We start from the raw sequence: 19,598 nt of genomic DNA, 5'->3' as shown, positions 1-19,598 counted from the left end.
TTGAGCCAGGACACCAGGCAGAGTGCTTGAAATCCAGCCGTCACTGTTCTTGGGCAACTGGTCCACCATTTAGAAGCTCTTGCAGTCAGCGGGTCATGTTTCTCTTCACACAGTACAGAGTACCTGCAAGCGGACGAGATAACCCCAGGTGGTTGAAATAACTTCTGCTTTTAGTGGGATGGGGGCCACCGAGCATCAGAATGCCTAGAATTTCCAGTCTAAAAGGCTCAGAGGAAAGATAGCCTTTCTTTTCAACTCAAATTTTAGTGATAACTGCATTTTTATTCACCAAACTAAGGAAAGTGGTCTCGAAAGAGTTTTACTCTGGTTTGTGAATTTAGGGGTGGGAGTTATAAACTATTTTGTTATGCTCATGAATTCTGTAGGTCAGAAATTCAGATGGGACATGGCAGGGATGCTTGGTCCCTCCCATCTGGGAAGATCCGAATGGCTAGAATCTTCCGGAGGCTTCCTCATTCCCTGACACCTGGGCTGGAATGACTCCAGGGCTGAGCTGAGCTGAGCTGACGCTGTCCTCTGGTTTGTGATTTTAGATGAAAAGTCTTAACAGCAGTGTAGAACATCATACTTTATTATACACACAACTGCTTTTATTGAAACAACATAACATCAAAAGAATCACAATATTTAGCATTTAAAATGTTCCCCTAATAGAACCTTTGGGATTAATACTGCTTTAGAAGGAATATGGTCACCTCATCTGTGGAAACAACTACAGTCAGACACACTTCAATAACCTTTCTTCATTGTTTTTTTTTTTTTTCTAATTATATTTCTGTTTCTTTTTCTTTTTCTTTTTCTTTTTTTGAGACAGAATTTCCCTCTCGTTGCCCAGATTGGAGTGCAATAGCACGATCTCAGCTCACTGCAACCTCCACCTCCTAGGTTCAAGCGATTCTTCTGCCTCAGCCTCCTGAGTAGCTGGGGTACAGGCATGCACCATCATGCCTGGCTAATTTTTGTATTTTTAGTAGAGATGGGATTTTGCCATGTTGGCCAGGCTGGTTTCAAACTCTTGACCTCGGGCTATCCACCCATCTCGGCTTCCCAAAGTGCTGGGATTACAGGTATGAGCCACTGCCCCGGCCTTATTTCTGGTTATTAAAACCATTTTAATTAAAATGGATCAAGGCTTAGTGTTGGCATATAAATATAATGAGCATGTATTCCAGATTTTCTGGGACAGCCCAGACTTCTAATGAGCATCTCTTGGTTTGGGGATGGGAGGATGTGGTCCCCTCATGTTTCCTGTGTGGTCAGGGTCTCCTAGCGAGGTCTTTAGGAGCTAGCACAGATCCTTCAGATTACACCAGAGACGGTAACAGAAATAAGGGTACAGGGACAAAAATGGTGATTGAGACAAGCACCTTGGAGAGCCGTGTGAAGGTGGCAGGAAAGCACGAGGCCAGGATTTGTCAGAGTAAGACTACTTGATCATAGATGAGGCGACAATCCTGGAAGAGGAAGTCGGTTTTCTTGAGTCAGCAGCTTAGTCACCTTCCGGTAGCATCAGTGTCAAATGGGTTTTAGCCTTTAGGGACTGGCCATGGGCTTCGGAGGTAGAACCCCATGTGGTTGGAATCACTTCTGCTTTTAGTGGGACGGGGCCGCTGAGTGGGATGGCTCTACTGCCTAGAAAGGGGGTGGATTCTAGAATGGTGTACCTAGGAGTTCATTTGTGGTTGAAGCCTCTATTCCTTCTTCATGTGAACCCACATGAGGACTTACTCTGTGCAGGGCAGCCTGCAAGAAGCTGGGCAGGATGCAGAATGGCCATGACAAGAAATGGCTTTTAGGAGTTTTTAATCTAGTGTGGAAGACAGACATATAAACTGATAAGTGGCCGGAAGTGGTGGCTCATGCCTGTAATCCCAGTACTTTGGGAGGCCGAGGTGGGGAGATCACTTGAGGTCAGGAGTTTGAGACCAGCCTGGCCAACATGGTGAAACTGTCTCTACTAAAAATACAAAATCAGTTAGGCATGGTGGTGTGTGCCTGTAATCCTAGCTACTTGGGAGGCTGAGGCATGAGAATTGTTTGAACCCAGGAGGCGGAGGTTGCAGTGAGCTGAGATCATGCCACTGCACTCCAGCTTGGATGACAGAGTGAGACCCTGTTTCCAAAAAAAAAAAAAAAATTTAAATTTAAATTTAAAAATAAATAAACTGGTAAGTGACAATGCCACCTTATCAAGGATACCTATTGAGATAGAACCAAGCACTGAGGGGCACAGGAAGGACAGAGCCACTAACCATGGAGTGACAGGAGTAACTCAAGCCACATCGTGTGGGTCACACACAAGTCCTTTCTATGCCTTCTTCTCCCCTCAGTGAAACATGAGAGAAATAACAAGAACTTGCTCCCCAGGTCTTGGGGGGTTTAATTCTCCTGGGAAGTAAGGTGAGTGAGTGTCTTCTGAGAAGCCCCCTTGTCCTTCCAGGCTCTCTTTGCTTCTCTCCCTGTATTCTCCGCTTAGGCACCTGTCAGAGTCCAGGCAGGAAACAGAGGACACTCCGCTGGGATTCTGACAGGCTTTAATAAAGTGGTTTTACAGAGGCGAGGGTGGCTCCACGTGAGTAACAAGGGATGCTGTGCACACAGCAGCTACTAGCAAACGGAAGCTGTCCTTGCACTGAGCCTAGAGAGGAGGGAAACAGTGGTGTTACTGGTGCCCAGAAAAAAGCTAGAACTCTGAACCCAGGGCTGCTTCACAGGAGCTGGGCTGTAGAAGGATGCTGCTGCTGCTGCCAGAAGGACTGCCCAGCGGGTGGGGAGAGAGAGGAATAAATACTCCCACCTCTCTTTGCTCCCAAACTCCAGCTCACCCATAGTGCATCCCCCTTGGCCAACTCCAGTGGGATACCCAAAGGCAAGGGACTCTGGTGATGGCATTCACGGGGTTAGCCACCCAGGCCCACAGCAGAGCAGAGGAGAACTTGAAGTGGAGTTTTAGGGTTAATGGAAAATAATCAGCTTGCTTGCTTTCTCTCTTTCTTCCTTTCATTTCTTTCCTCCTTTCTCCTCTCCTCTCCTCTCTCCTCCCTTCCCCCCCCCTCCCCCTCCCTCTCTCTTTCTTTCTTGTTCTTTCTCTTTCCTTTTTTTCTTCCTCCCTCCTTCCCTTTCTTCCTTCTTCCTCCCTCCCTTTCTCTCTTCCTTCCTTCCTTGCTTCTTTCACTCTTTTCTTTCATTTCTTCCTCCTTATCTGCTTTTCTGCTTGCCCACAGGCCATCATGCCAGACATTGAGGAATCAGGTATCGAAAACCAGACCTGCTCCCCAACTTTATGGTGCTTATGGTCTAGCAGGGAGAGAAATACAGAGCACAAAATAAAGGAGAGCAGGAATGGGATGGGTGGGCTCAGGAAACAACTCTGGGGTCTGATTTTTCTTTTCCAAGGTCAGGCCACATAGCTCCTTACTCCTAGAACTGCAGTGTCCAAAGCCCCCATGAAAACCGTCACTCAGAGCTGATCCTAGAAAGCCCAAGGGACAAACTACTCAGAATTCACAGGCAAAACCCTGTGCTACCCCAAGGAACAATCCCTCCATCCCCTCTGCTATTCTGCAGCATTTCTCTCTCTCTTGCCTGAGTCTATGCACTCGCCCATAATATGTAAGGAAGGAGAAGTTCAGAAGAACAGCTTTTAAACTTAGGATGGAGGAAATCAATCTAAGGCAGACTGAGTGCCCAGAAGTCATAGCTGAAATACAGACATAGTCGATTTCTAAATAAAGCCAATAGAGAAAGAATAGGTCAGGAAAAACTAGTTAAAATTTGATAAAATTTACATCCTTTGTAGTCAATTTGAAAAGCAGAGGACAAACAATTTTAAAATGGGCAAGAAGAATGTTTGCAGCAGCTTTATTCATAATCTCTAAAAACTAGAAGCAAACAAGACGTCTCTCAATAGGTGAATGAATAAACTGTGGTATATCCATCCAACGGAGTATTATTCTGTGATGAAAAGAAATGAGCTATCAGGGAAAACACATAAAGGAAACTTGAATGCATATTATTAAATTTAAAAAGTCAGTCTGAAAGGCTGTATACTCTATTATTTTAATGATATGGCATTCTAGAAAAAAAAAAAAAAACTATAAAGAGGCTAGGCATGGTGGTTCACGCCTGTAATCCCAGCATTTGAGCCGGGATTTGAGTTCAAGACCAGCCTGGGTGACACGGAAAACTCCATCTCTACAAACAATACAAAACTTAGCTAGGTGTGGTAACACACAGCTGTAGTCCCAGCTACTTGGGAGGCTGAGGTGGGAGGATCACCTGAGCCTGGGAGGTCAAGGCTGCTGTGAGCCGTGTTCCTGCCACTGCACTCCAGCCTGGGTAACAGAGTGAGAGATCTAGTCTCAAAAACAAAACAAAACAAAAAGACTATAAAGATAGTGAAAAAAAAATCAGCAATTGCCAGGGGTATGGTGGGAGGGGGATAGAGGGTTGAATAAAGCATGGGGGATATTTTTAGGGTGATGAAACTATTCTGTATGATACTGTGATGGTAGGAACAGGAAGCTGTGCATTTGTCAAAACCCAAAGAACTTTACAGCACAAAGAGTGGTCCAACGTATGCAAGTTTTAAAAAAATCATTTAGGAGGTAGGGTGATTTCAGCATAGACTTCAGACTGTGACAAAAGAATCTAACTGTATTACAAATGTACCAAAACATCTCACTGAAGAGGGTGAGGGAAAAGATGCTGACCTAAGTAACTTTTGGAACGAGTAAAGTCCCTAAGACTAAAGGCAAAAAGAACCGCACGTAAGCACTGTACTCTAGTAGGTAACATTTTTCCCCATCAGGTTACAGGTTAACATTCTGATACTGCCGTACATGTATACCAAGTTGAACAACTAATAGATATTGCTGGATGGTGAGAGCAGGTTTCTCACTGTTGGGTTGGGAATTTACAAATACACAAGCGGAGGTGGCAAGCATGATCCATGTTGTAATGGATTACAGTTGCAGACACAAATGAGCTCATGTTCACATAGAAATTTAGATAAGTGTCTGTCTGTCTATCTGTCTGTCTATCTATCTATCTATCTATCTATCTATCTATCTGTCAGTCATCTGGCTTCCTATCTTGAGTACCTTATTTTGCATACATATATATGCAATTGTCAGGGGTATGGTGGGACATACCCCTGGTTACTGGTTAGTATGCCCACATATATTTCCTTGCTCTGTCAGCTGAGAGAGCCTGGAAACAATGACACCCTAGTAGCAGAAGGCCAGATCTTGTGCCCAGAACTTGGTTTTTCATGCTATTCTCCAATTCAAGAAATCAGGACTCCTTGGAGAAATGGTCGATTCTAGGACTGAGGCAGGAAATACACAGGGGAACCTGGAGCATCTTGTAGTACCAGAGAGTAAGGAAGTGCTTTAAAAACAGTCCATATCACTGGGGCCGTGTCAAAAGGACATGGGGGCAAACTAAAAGAACTCCCACTGGTCAAATCTGAAACAACACAATTGGATTATAATCCAAAGTATACTGTTATGAATGAATAATTGAAAAAAATATTAAATGGGAGAGACGAGACAAGGCTCTCATACAGATGAATTCTAAATAATTTATGAAGATACTCCACCTTCAAGTAGGTGCAGCCCAAGTCTCCACTCCTTAAGTGGGGGCCGCACTTAGTGACCTCCTTCCAAAGAGCACAGTATGCAAAGTGAGGCAAGGGTAACTTCACAGTGAAGACACCTGACACACACACCGCAGCCAGGTGATCGAGGTCAATACCAACAGCAGTAAGTCCTGTGGGGGCAGGCACCCTCACACCAGTCCAGCCACCAGGAAAACACCAGACACAGCACAAGACAGGGACATCCTGCAGAATGCCTGGCTAGTACTCTGCAGATTGTCGAGGTCAACAAAAACAAGGAAAGCCTGAGAAACTATCACAGCCAAGAGGAGCCAAAGGAGATGTGATGACTAAATGCAATGTGGCATGGGATCTTGAAACAGGAAAGTGATGTTATGTAAAATCTAAGAACTAAGGAAATCTCCATAAAATATGGACTTTAGTCAATAATAACAAATTAATATTTGCTCATTAACGATAACAAATGTACCATAAGATGTCATGTAAGATGATACTGTTAGAGGAAACGGCGTTGGGTATATGGAAACACTACTATCTTTGTAATTTTTCTGTAAATCTGAAATTTAAAAAAAGTATACCTTAAAATAATAAACAATGGGTAAGAATACAAACAGGCAATTAAATCAAAGAAGAGGAAATACAAGTCAATAAACATTAAAAATATCCTTAACCCCTGAGGTCTTCATGGAAGTGTGAATTAAAACAACAGCATACTCTTTTTTCACATGTGAAATTAACAGACTATAAACAGCTTTACTGTTTCACTCTGGCTGGGAGGCTATTTTTGCAGTAAAGAGGACACACATTTCTTGCTGGTAAGAGTGTAAAAATTACTAAAATTTTGGAAAATAATCTGGCATTATCTACTAAAATACATACATAGAGATATTTTTGAATGATGCATTCTACTGTAAGGAATCTTTCTGAAATAAGAGATCTGGTGAATACAAGCAAAAGAATGTGTTTGGAAGCTTTATTTCAAGGGGTGGAAAATGGGAAACCATCCAAATATCTCCCTATAAGGGAATAGCTGAATCAATTCAGTTTACCCATCCTGTGGAAATTCGTCCTGCTAATAAATATAATGGGCGAGATCCCTATGGATTGGTTTGGAGGGATTTCATAAAACATTAAAAGGAAAAAGTTGCAGATTAATGTATGTGATCCTGATTCTGTAAAACAACAACCACACAACACAAAAACATCTAGATTTGCATGTGTGAGGATGGTAGTGGACGGACAGTCTGAGTCAAACTGTTGACATTGTTTACTTGTCAAAAGGAGTTACTAGGGGGAGAGTGGACTGAATCATCACCTTTTTCCTTTATATCTCTGTTTTGTTTGTAACAAAATAAGTTTGTGCTACTTTTTAACTTTAAAAAACCTACTGAAAGACTAGATGCTAAAAAAAAAAAAAAAGGAACAAAAAGGCTAGGGGTGTGGCTTACACCTGTAATCCCAGCACTTTGGGAGAGAGTCAGGAGGATCATTTGAGATCAGGAGTTCAAGAGCATCCTGGCCAACATGGTGAAACCCTGTCTCTAGTAAAAATACAAAAATTAGCTAAGTGTCATGGTGCGCACCTGTAATCGCAATACTTGGGAGGCTGAGACACGAGAATCACTTGAACCCAGGAGGCAGAAGCTGAAGTGAGCTGAGATTGTGCCACTACCCTCCAGCCTGGGCAGTGGAGTGAGGCTCTGTCTCAAAACAACAACAATGAACCTAATTAAGTTGAAATGAAAAAATTCAATGGTCATGTGATAGGCAGAATAACGTCCTTCTTTCCCAAGATATCCTTGTCTTTACCCTTGGAACCAGTGGATATCTTATTTTACATGGCAATAAGTATTAAGTCAAATTTGCATGTGTGATCAAGTTGAAAATGTCTAAGATGGGTAGTTTATCCTGGATTATCCAGGTGGGCTTAACATTATCACCAGAGTCCTTAGAAGAGGGAGACAGGAGGGTCACCTCCAAAGTAGAGAGGCAAGGACAAGCAGAGGTTAGAGGGATGCCAGCCAAGGGGTCACAAGGAATGCAGGTGGCCTCATGGAGCCAAAAGAGGCAAGCAAATGGATTCTCCCCTTGAGTCTGCAAAAGGAACTCAGTCCCATTGACACCTCAATTTTAGGACTTCCGACCTCCAGAATTGAAAGAAAATAATTTGTGTTGTTTTAAGCCACTAAGTTTGAGGTCACGGCAACATAGGAAACGAATACAGGCTCATATTTAAGATGTGATTTATCACTTCTGCTTTAGTATTTCTGAGTTCCTTGGAGATTTTTTGTTTGTTTTATGTTTTTTGGGTCTTTTTTGAGATGGAGTTTTACTCTTGTTGGCCAGGCTGCAGTGCAATGGCACGATCTTGGCTCACTGCAGCCTCCACCTCCTGGGTTCAAGCGATTCTCCTGCCTCAGCCTCCCGAGTAGCTGGGATTACAGGCGTGCGCCACCATGCCTGGCTAATTTTTTGTATTTTTAGTAGAGATGGGGTTTCACCATGTTGGCCAGGCTGGTCTCGAACTCCTGACCTCAAGTGATTTGCCCGCGTCAGCCTCCCAAAATGCTGGGATTGCAGGCATAAGCCACCACGCCCAGCTGAAAGGAGATTTTTAAAAGTAAAAAAAAAAAAAAAAAAAAAAAAAAAAAAAAAATCTGAGACTTTAGCTGGGAAGGAGCCAGTCCTGCAGGAGAGAAGTGTGAAGTAGGCCTTAAAAGATGATTAAACTTGTTGAGGGATGCTAGTGTCCGCAACTTGATTATGCATCTGAGTCAGCTGAGGACTACTAGAACCCTCCTCTATCCCGAGCAATTCTCACAGGCTCCCAAGGGACAGGAGGATGCTCACCACAGAGCTGTCATGGCTAGAGGAGAGCTAAAGGCCACATGGGCAGACACCTCCAGGGTCATGGAAAGTAGGAAGTGAAGGACCCTGTGCAGAATTCATACTTGAATCAAGACAGAATCTTCAAACACAGTGTGAGGGAGAACAGGTAAGAAACAATGAAATTTACAGAATGGACATTTAGAAAGCATACACCCATACATTACATATTTATAAGAATTGATTCCCATTTAAGAACATAATCCCAGGCCGGGTACGGGGGCTCACACCTGTAATCCCAGCATTTTGGGAGGCCGAGGTGGGCGGATCACCTGAGGTCTGGAGTTTGAGACTAGCCTGGCCAACATGGTGAAACCCTGTCTCTACTAAAACTACAAAAATTAGCCAGGTATGGTGGCAAGCGCCTGTAATCCCAGCTACTCAGGAGGCTGAGGAAGGAGAAGAGCTTGAACCTGGGAGGCGGAGGTTGCAGTGAGCCAAGATTGCGTCACGGCACTCCAGCCTGGGCGACAGAGCGAGACTCCGTTTCAAAAAAAAAAAGCAAAAAAAAATGTATACTGCCCAGCACAGTATCTGACATAAATGTGATGCTCAGCATTCAATAGTTGTGCGTTTCCTTCCCTCGTCTCCTCTCTCCTTTCCTATTTACCTCCCTCTCTCAGTTGCAGTCTGCTGTTCTACATGTACCTATGTGATTTTGAAATTTCTTTTCTCAAGCAGGCGTGCGTGACCCAGCTTTGAACAGCACATGGAAAAGGCTTCAACACAATGTAGTTAATAATGTAACTTTACACCTCCATGTCCTTATCCAGAGGACCAGGTGGATGGAGAGCCACCACCTCCTAAGGTTTGGCCTAATGCTTTAGATGGTGAACCTGTTAGCTTAGTACAGTTAAGTGCTGTATGACGATGTCTCAGTCAATGATAGACCATGTGTATGATGGTGGTTCCATAAAATTATCATGGAGTTAAAACATTCCTGTTTCCTAGTGTCATCACAGCTATTGTAATATCACCACAGCAATTACATGTTTGTTGTGATGCTGGTGTAAATAAACTCAGTCACATACAAGAATAACATACAATGACGTATGGTACATAACACTTGACAATGATAAAAAATGACTGTGTTACCGGTTTATGTGTTTAATATGCTACACTTTTTATTCTTAGAGTGTACTCCTTCTTCTACTCATCTGTATATTTAAAAGTTGACAGTAAAACAGCCTCAGGCACGTGCTTCAGGAGGGATTCCAGAAGAAGGCATTGTTATCACAGGAGATGGCAGCTCCATGCATGTTGTTGCACGTGAAGACCTTCCAGTGGGACAAAATTTGGAGGTGGAAGACCGTGATATTGATGATCCTGACCCCGTGTAAGCCTAGGCTAATGTACATATTTGTGTCTTAGTTTTTAACAAAAATTTCCAAAAGTTAAAAAAAAAAAAAAGAATAGATAAAGGCTTATAGAATAAGGATATAAAGAAAGAAAAAATATTTTTGTACAGTTATCCAATGTGTGTTTTAAGCTAAGTGTTATTTTAAAAGAGTCAAAAAATTTTTTTTAATTACAGCTTATAGGCTGGGCACGGTGACTAATGCCTATAATCCTAGCACTTGGGGATGCCAAGGTAGGTGGATCACCTGAGGTCAGGAGTTCAAGATCAGCCTTACCAACATAGTGAAATCCTGTCTCTACTAAAAATACAAAAATTAGGTGGGCGTGGTGGTGTTTGCCTTTAATCCCAGGTACTTGTGAGGCTGAGGCAGGAGGATCACTTGAACCCAGGAGGTGGAGGTTACAGTGAGCTGAGAACACACCACTGCACTCCAGTCTGGGCAACAGAGCGAGACTCTGTCTCAAAAAAAAAAAAAAAATTGCAACACTATTCACAATAACAAAGACTTGGAACCAACCCAAATGCCCATCAATGTTAGACAGGATAAAGAAAATGTGGCACATATACACCACGGAATACTATGCAGCCATAAAAAAGAATGTGTTCATGTCCTTTGCAGGGACATGGATGAAGCTGGAAACCATCATTCTCAGCAAACTAACACAGGAACAGAAAACCAAACACCACATGTTCTCACTCATAAGTGGGAGTTCAACAGTGAGAACATATGGGTACAGGGAGGGGAACATCACATACCAAGGCTTGTCAGGAGGTGGGGGGCAAGGGGAGGGATAGCATTAGGAGAAATATCTAATGTAGATGACGGGTTGATGGGTGCAGCAAACCACCATGGCACATGTCTACCTATGTAACAAACCTGCATGTTCTGCACATGTATCCTAGAAGTATATATAAAAAAAAAAATTGGCCGAGCACCATGGCTCATGCATGTAATCTCAGCACTTTGGGAGGCTGAGACAGGCAGATCACCTGAGGTCAGGAGTTCGAGACCAGCCTGCCCAACATAGTGAAACCCCGTCTATACTAAAAATACAAAAAAAACTCAGTCAGATGTGGTGGCAGATGCCTGTAATCCCTGCTGCTTGGGAGGCCGAGGCAAGAGAATAGCTTGAACCTGGGAGTTGGCGGTTGCATTCAGCCTAGATTGCACAACTGCACTCCAGCCTGGGCAACAGAGTGGGACTCTATCTCAAAAAAAAAAAAAAAAAAAAATTACAGTTTATAAAGTAAAAAGTTAGTGTAATTTTTTTTTACCAGGAGTGTGTGTGTGAGTGTGTGTGAGTTTGAGAGTGTGTGTGTGTGAGGGTGTGTGTGTGAGTGTGTGTGTGAGAGTTTGTGTGTCAGTGTGTGTGACGGGTGTGTGTGAGTGTGAGTTTGTGTGAGTGTGTGTGTTTGAGTATAAGTGTGTGTGTGTGAGTGTGTGTGTGTGAGAGTGTGTGTGAGCGTGTGTCAGTGTCAGTGTGTGTTTGAGTGTGTGTAAGAGAGTGTGTGTGTGTCTGAGTGAGTGTATGTGTGTGAGTGTACGTGTGAGTGTGTAGTGTGAGTGAGTGTAAATGTGTGAGTGTGTGTGTGAGTGTATGTGTCTGAGTGTGTGAGAGTGTGTGAGTGTGTGTGTGAGTGTCTGAGTGTGAGTGTGAGAGTGTGAGTGAGTGAAAGTGTGTGTGTGAGTGAATGTGTCAGTGTGTTTGTGAGTGTGTGTGAGTGTGTCTGTGTGTGTGAGTGTGACAGTGAAAGTGTGTGAGTGTGAGTGTGTGTGTGTGAGTGTGTGAGTGTGTGAGAGTGTGAGTCAGCGTGAGTTTGTGTGAGTGTGTGTGTGAGTGTGTCAGTGTGTGTGTGTTTGTATGTGTCTGTGTCTGAGTGTGTGAGTGTGTGTGTGTGAGTGTGAGAGTCTGTGAGTGTGTGACTATATGTGTGTGTGTAAGTGTATGAGTGTGAGTATGTGTGTCAGTGTGTGTGTGAGAGTGTGAGTGTGTGAATGTGAGTCTGAGTCTGTGTGTGTGAATGTGTCTGTGTGTGTGTGTGAGTGTGTCTGTGAGTGTGAGAGTGTGAGTGTGTGTGAGTGTGTGTCTGTGAGAGTGTGTGTCAGTGTGTGTGAGTGTGTGAGAGTGAGTGTGTGTGTGTGAATGTGAGTCTGAGTTTGTGTGAGTGTGTGTGAGAGTGTGTGTGAGAGTTTGAGTGTGTGTGTGTGTGAGTGTGAGAGTCTGAGTGTGTGTGTGAGTGAGTCTGCGAGTGTGTGTGAGTGTGAGTGTGTGTGTCTGTGAGTGTGTGAGAGTGTATGTGTGTGTGTCAGTGTGTCAGTGTGAGAGTGTGTGTGTGAGTGTGTGTGTGTGCGAGTGTGTCTGTGTGTGTGAGACTGAGTGTGTGTGTTTGTGTGAGTGTGTGTGTGAGTGTGAGTGTGTGAGTGTGAGTGTATGTGTGAGTGTGAGTGTATGTGTGTGAGTGTGAGTGTATGAGTGTGTGTGTGAGTGTATGAGTGTGTGAGTGTGTGAGTGTGAGAGTGTGTTAGTGTGTGTGTGAGTGTGTGTGAGTCTGTCAGTGTATATGTGTGTGTGAGTGTGTCAGTGTGAGTGTGTGAGAGAGTGTGAGTGTGTGTCTGAGAGTGTGTGTGTGAGTGTATGTGTGTGAGAGAGCGTGAGTGTATGTGTGAGTGTGAGTGTGTTTGTGAGTGTGTGTTAGTGTGTGAGTGTGTGTGTGTGAGTGTGAGTGTAAGTGAGTGTGAGAGTGTGTGTGTTTGGATGTGAGTGTACGTGTGAGTGTGTGTGAGTGTGAGTGTGTGTGAGAGTGTATGTGTCTCAGAGTGTGTGTGTGTGTATGTGTGTGAGTGTGTGAGTGTATGTGTGTGTGTGAGTGTGTGTGAGTGTATGAGTATGTGTGTGAGTGTATGAGTGTGTGAGTGTGTGTGAGTGTGAGAGTGTGTCAATGTGTGAGTGTGAGTGTGAGAGTGAGTCTGTGTGTGTGTGTGTGTGTGTCAGTGTGAGTGTGTGTGTGAGAGTGTGTGTGTCTGAGAGTGTGAATGTGTGAGTGTATGTGTGTGTGAGAGCATGTGTGTGTGTGAGTGTGAGTTTGTGAGTGTGTGTGTTAGTGTGAGTGTGAGTGTGTGTGTGTTTGGATGTGAGTGTACGTGTGTGTGTGTGTGTGAGTGTGTGAGTGAGTGTGAGTGTGTGTGTGTATGTGTCTCAGTGTGTGTGAGTGTATGTGTGTGTGAGAGCGTGTGTATGTGTGAGTGTGTGAGTGTCTCAGTGTGTGTTTGTGAGTGTATATGTGTGTGAGAGCGTATGTGTGAGTGTGTGAGTGTTTGTGAGTGTGTGTGTTAGTGTGTGAGAGTGTGAGTGTGTGAGTGTGTAAGTGTGTGTGTTTGAATGTGAGTGTACGTGTGTGTGTGTGTGTAAGTGTGTGAGTGTGAGTGTTTATGAGTGTGTGTGAGTGTGAGTGTGCGTGAGTGAGTGTGAGTGTGAGTGTGTCAGTGTGTGTGAGTTTGAGTGTATCTTAGTGTGTGAGTGTGTGAGTGTGAGTGTGTGTGTCTGAATGTGTGTGTGAGTGAGTGTGAGTGTGCGAATGTGAGTCTGAGTGTATTTGTGAATGTGTGTGAGTGTATGTGTGTGTGTCAGTGTGTCAGTGTGAGTGTGTCTGTGTGAGTGTGTGTGAGTGTGAGTGTGTGAGCGTGTGAGTGAGTGTGTGTGTGTCAGAGTGTGAGTGTGAATGTGTGTGAGTGCGAGTGTGTCAGAATGTGTGTGAGTGAGCGTGTGTGTGTCAGTGAGAGTGTGTGTGTGAGTGTGTCTGTGAGTGTGTGGGTGTGAGTGTGAGTGTGTGAGTGTGTGAGTGTGAATGTGTGAGTGTGTGTTTGTGTGTGTGAGTCTGTGAATGTATGTGTGTCTGAGTGTGTGTGTGAGTGTGTGTGAGTGTAAGTGTGCGAGTGTGTGTGTGTGTGAGTGAATGTGTGTGAGTGTGTGTGTGTCTGTGTATGTGTGTGTGAATGTGAGTGTGTGTGAGTGTAAGTGTGAGTGTGTGAGTGTGAGTGTGTGAGTCTGTGAGTGTATGTGTGTGTGTGTGAGACTGCGTGTGTGTGAGTGTATGTGTGAGTGTGTGTATGTGTGTGTGAATGTCAGTGTGTGTGTGTGAGTGTGAGTGTGAATGTGCGTCAGTATGTGAGTGTGTGAGTGTGAATGTGTCAGTATGTATGTGAGTGTGTGTGTGTGAGTGTGAATGTGAGTGTGTCAGTATGTATGTGTGTGAATGTGAGTGTGTCAGTATGTGAGTGTGTATGTGAGAGTGTGAGTGTGTGTGAGTGTGTCTGAGTGTGTGTGTCTGAGTGTGTGTGAGTGTCAGTGTGTGTGTGAGTGTGTGTGTGAGTGTGTGTGTGAGTGTGAGTGAGTGTGAGTGTGTGTGAGTGTGTGTGTGTGTGAGAATGTGTGAGTGTGTGAGTGTGTGTGTGAATGTGTGAGTGTGTGTGTGAGTGTGTCAGAGTGTGTGTGAGTTTGAGTGTGTGTCTACTAAAAACACAAAAATTAGCTGGGCTTGGTGGCACCTATGATCCCAGCTACTCAGGAGGCTGACACAGGAGAATCACTTGAACCCAGGAGGTGGAGGTTGTAGTGAGCCAAGATTGCACCACTGCACTCCAGCCTGGGTGACACAACAAGACTCCCATTTCAAAAAGACGAACATATTGCAAACCTATGGGTTACCCATAGCTGGGGGCTGGGAGTGGAGGGATGAAGAGGTCAAAAATAATATAGAAAATAAAAAGATGGTCACTAGGAATGCACTGGTGATGGTAAGATGCTATATATTGACAGGTCTGATCAAGTCACTTCTGCATCTAGACTCTAAAAAGGAAGAAAACATGCAGGTTAGAGAAGATCCAGCTCAGGGCCAGGCCTCAGTGATTTTCAGGTGATTCTGATGTGCGTCTAGGGCTGAGAGCCGGTGGCCCATGCCTAACACAGGCAGGTCTGCAGATAACCCTCTAGAAAAAAAGGGGTTCTGGAAAGTGCAGAAAGTGAGAGGGGACGGACATGAATGTGCCCCCGAAATGGCAGCTCTTGTGTCAGAACGATGGTATTATGGGAATTATCTTCCTGTATTTTCCAAATTACTTTTAACGTCATTACATTGCTGATGTATTTTTTTTTTAATGCCATTGTTGTTTTGTTCCTAAGTAGTTCAGAGTTTCTAGGGAGAATTAAGAGCCATAACGGAACTCAGCAGCCACTTGAGAGTTTAAAAGCTCAGCCTGAATGGTAGCAGGTGGCAAATTCAGGGAAAAAATAGTTACACTGCAGTTAAAACAAGAGTTAACGCTTTCCGTTAGGGAGAAATCTTAACAGTTACACTTAAAACATTTATCCTTATATGTTGCATTTCACAGCTTAAATACAGGAAGTGAGTTGAACTAATATTTGCTATCTAAATGACACGCTATGAAAAGTGAGCCCATTGAAAGGGAGAGTTGACCGGGTCTTCCCAGAAGCAGATGCAAGACAAGACGAAATAGGCAAGAAATTAGCAGAAACATCTGTGAGAGGAGCCTGGGAGGGAGCCAGAAGACACACTGGGAGAGCGTGCCTCCAGGCCAGATCTGATGCCGGGTGAAGGAGAGAGGGAGGAAAGGCAGGCCCCCCAGCCTATGGCAGGTTTGGCAAGGCTGTCAGGGAGTTCTCCAACCAGACACCTGTCAGAGGGGGCCACGCCCCCAAAATAGGCCCGCCCCCAAACCCCTGCTGAGCCCTGTCATTGGCCGGAAGTAGCCTATGGGAGGCATAGCCTATGGGAGGCATGGCCTCGGTGTGAACAGGTGAGGGATTTCAGGGCCGGGCTGCTGGGGCTGTGGGTCAATGCTGCTCCCTGCAGTTGGAGAAGAGGGATGCTTTCTAATGACCGCCACAGTTTTGCCAAGTGTTTATAAACTAAGCCTAATGTCTGCTCCTGGACTGCGATATTTACAGCTCTCATGGAGTGGTGGTGGCGCTGGATTTTTTTTTTTTTTTGTGGGGTGGGGGGTTGGGTTTTTGTTTTTGTTTTTGTTGTTGTTGTTGTTTTTGAGACAAAGTCTCGTTCTGTCATCCACACCTGGATTGCAGTGGCGTGATCATGGCTCACTGTAACCTCGACCTCCTGGCCTCAAGAGGTCCTCTCTCCTCAGCCTCTCAAAGTGCTGGGATTACAGGCATAAGACACCACGCCCTAAGTGGCACTTCTTCATTGGGTGAGGACAGTAACTAACTGGAAGGAATTTTAAATTTTTCTAGGATTTGCCTGAAACTTTCCTGAAACTTCTTTCTTGTGATGTAAGAAACATGGAAGGTAGAGGACAAAGGTCATCCACTTGAAAAGGTTTTCCACGAGTAACCATGACCAAGAACTAGCTCTATGCCAGGCCGAAACTGGCAGTGTGGCATTCTTTCTCTTTTCTCATCTTCACAGTAGCCCTCAGAGGTTGATGCTATTATTATCCCTGGAACCGGATCAGTGAGATGGTCATTTGTGTTTGGCTCTCCCTGAATTTCACACTCTTCACCCTCTGCCTTGGGGAAGGTTTGTGGCGCTGAAGTAGAAAGCAAAAGCCATCCACATAACCTGCCCTTCTGGCTTTTTCAGAAGTATGAATTGCTCAAGGGGAAAAGGGTGGTGATGGAGAGGGGCAAAGACACAGGATCCTGGGCCACAGAAAGGGGTAGAGGGAGATTCCTGAGGCTGGTGGCTTCCTCAAGTAGGTAGAGGACCTGGCCCTATTCTTAACATGGTCCAGAATATATAGCAGGACTGCAGAGGACCCCAGGTGCTCCTCCTAAATTGAAGATGATAGGCCTTTCCTCATTTGGGGCACTATGTTGGCCTCCTGGGTACTATGTAACATTGGGAAGGCGGAGGGATCACCAATAATGCTTGGAACTTGGAAGGGTGGAGGGGAGGCTTGGAGGCTAAATTTGATGGGCGTTTATGGAGTACAAGCTACAGCCATTTCAAACTTGTTCTGTGTGTGTGGTGGGAAGTCCAGTTTCAGGCATTTGTCAGGGCATGCTCTTCGTAGGGTTATTCAAGGGTCTTGGGGTAAGAAGTCTTTTGGCCTGCACCCACTGCGTGTAGCTCTGCCCTCCTCTGCCCATCTCTGGCTATGGAGCTACATGCAGTGGGTCACCCTTGTCTGGTGTCCTGTCCAGGCCAGTGAGGTTCTTCAGAGGATGGGCTGCTCCATGATTGGCATCTGCTCCCTCTATGCCTACTCATCAGGCATTTCATATGGCTTCTCAAGCCTCAAACCTACAAACCTGGATTTATTAGGAAAATACTATCTGTTGCACCAATCAAATCCCAAATTTCCCGTGGCTTGAAAAATAAATGTTTGATTCTTGCTCACATAAAAAGTCCAGCACAGGTATTCTCGGTTGGCAGGTGGCTTCCAGGGGCCCAGGTGCCTTTTATCTCATGGCCCCTCCCTCCTAGATCCTTGAATTCTCTGTACCCAGCAGTTTGGTATAAGAAAGAGAAGACAGAGAAAGGCATGCCTGCTTCTTACCTCCCTAGCCAGGAAATGCCACAAATTGCTCTACTCCCAGTCTATGGGCAGAACTAGTCACATGGTCCCACCTCAACACTGGGGAGTGTGGGAAACAGTTCCTGGCTGGGCAGCTCTGTAACATATGAGCGGAATATGAGGGAACAGGATTCTTTGCTGTCCCACTGGCCATCTTTGTCAGTCCCTCCATGATCCCCAGTTCCAGCCAAAGACCACACTTCACACTTTACTAGCAGGTAGAACCACTCAGGCATTTTCTTATCTTCCTGCCACCAAATCCACCAGGATATGTACCCACACTCTCTGTCTTCTCTCCTGTTACAAAAAAAAATGCCATAGGTGCTAAGTACCCCTGAAGTAGAGTGTGGGGCCACTGTGGTAGGCAGCCCCTGAGATAGCTCCCAGTGCTCTTCCCCTCGTGGTATTCATGCATTTGTGTGATTTCCTGCCCTTGAGTATGGGCTGGGTTGATGACTCACTTCTTTTTTTTTTTTTTTTTTTTTGAGACGGAGTCTCGCTCTGTCACCCGGGCTGGAGTGCTGTGGCACTATCTTGGCTCATTGCAACCTCTGCCTCCCGGGTTCAAGTGATTCACCTGCCTCAGTCTCCCAAGAAGCTGGGACTACATGCACCTGCCACCACGCCCAGCTAATTTTTGTATTTTTAGTAGAGATGAGATTTCACCATATTGGCCAGGCTGGTCTTGAACTCCTGACCTTGTGATCCACCCCCCTCAGCCTCCCAAAGTGCTGGGATTACAGGCGTGAGCCACCTCGCCCAGCCATGACTCACTTCTAATAAACAGCATATTGCAAAAGTGTTGGATGCCACTCTGAGATTAGGTTATAAAGACTGTGCTTCTGTTAGGACCCCCCTCACCCCACTCCTCACTCTCCCCAAGGGCAGCTGGCTGCCATGCTATGAACTGCCCTATGGAGATGCCCACATGGCAAAGGGTTGATGTCTCCAGCCAACCGTCAGTGAGGACCTGAGGCCTGCCCACAGCCACAAGAGAGAGCTTAGAAGCAGATCCTTCCCCCGTGGAGCCTTGAGATGACTGCAGCCCAGGAGACATTGTGACTGCAGCTTTGGGAGAGAGCCTGAGCCTAAGGTGCCCAGCTCAGCTGTGCCTGGATTGCTTTGCTGTCTCACAGTGTATTCCTTTGCTAGGGCTGCCATAACAAAATACCACAGACTTGGTGGCTTAAACAACAGACATTTCTAATTTTTTTTTGAGACAGAGTCTTGCTCTGTCACCCAGGCTAGAGTGAAGTGGTGTGATCTTGGCTCACTGTAAGCTCCTCCTCCGGGTTCACGCCATTCTCCTGCCTCAGCCTCCTGAGTAGCTGGGACTACAGGCACCCACCACCGCACCCGGCTAATTTTTTGTATTTTTAGGAGAGATGGGGCTTCACCATGTTGGCCAGGCTGATCTCAAACTCCTAAGCTGAAGCAGTCCGCCTGCCTTGGCCTCCCAAAGTGCCAGACCTTTATTTTCTCACAGTTCTGTAGGCTGAGTTCCAAGATCAAGGTGTCAGGGAGTTTGGTGTCTCCTGGGGCCTCTCTGCTTGGCTGGCGGGTGGCTGTCTTCTTGCTGTGTCCTCATGTGGGCTTTTCTCCGTGCACATTCCTGATGTCTCTGTACCTTCTCATAAGGACACCAGTCCTATTGGATTAGGGGCCTGCCCTTATGACCTGATTTAACCTTAATCATCTCTTTCAAGGCGGAATCCCCAAATACAATCGCTTTCTAAGGTTCTGGAGGATTAGGGCTTTAGCATAGGAATTTGGGAGGGGACACAATTCAGTTCATAGCACACAAGAACTGGGAGATAATACATATTTGCCATTTTATGTTTTACTTTTTTTTTTTTAAAGAGACAGGGTCTGGCTATGTTGCCCAGGCTGGCCTCGAAACCCTGGGCTCAAGTGATCCTCCCATCTCAGCTTCCCAAATAGCTGCACTACAGACAGGCGCCACCATACCCAGCTATAGATGTTTGTTGTTTTAAGCACTAAGACTGGGGTAGTTTGGTACACAGCAATCAATAACCCAAACAAGCACCTAGTCAAGACTCTGAGAGACTGTGAAATCGTCTCATCCTCCATGGCTGGGGCATGAGAAGGCTATGGCTTCCCCAGACCACAGAAGCAGCCAATAGTAAGGATTGCTT

The 19,598-nt window shown here is 45.3% G+C and overlaps 1 protein-coding gene across 14 annotated transcripts in view; it reads left to right on the top strand.

Moving 5' to 3' along the window:
- The window catches only part of BAALC (BAALC binder of MAP3K1 and KLF4), a 1,274,875-nt gene that overhangs the window by 587,580 nt on the left and 667,697 nt on the right, over window positions 1-19,598 (top strand). Inside the window, exon 1 of one of the 14 annotated variants that reach the window (XM_050800748.1) lies at window positions 4,485-4,488. The exons of 12 other annotated variants lie outside the window; for them this stretch is intronic. The gene's annotated coding sequence lies outside the window, so the exon portion shown is untranslated. Of the gene's footprint in view, window positions 1-4,484; window positions 4,489-6,932; window positions 6,937-19,598 lie in introns of those variants that run through there. One more of the 14 variants, XM_050800746.1, reaches the window with a different exon arrangement.

The sequence above is a fragment of the Macaca thibetana genome, chromosome 8, assembly GCF_024542745.1.
Source record: "Macaca thibetana thibetana isolate TM-01 chromosome 8, ASM2454274v1, whole genome shotgun sequence".
In the NCBI taxonomy this organism is placed as follows: domain Eukaryota; kingdom Metazoa; phylum Chordata; class Mammalia; order Primates; family Cercopithecidae; genus Macaca; species Macaca thibetana.
This window is presented reverse-complemented; position numbering and strand designations above follow the sequence as displayed.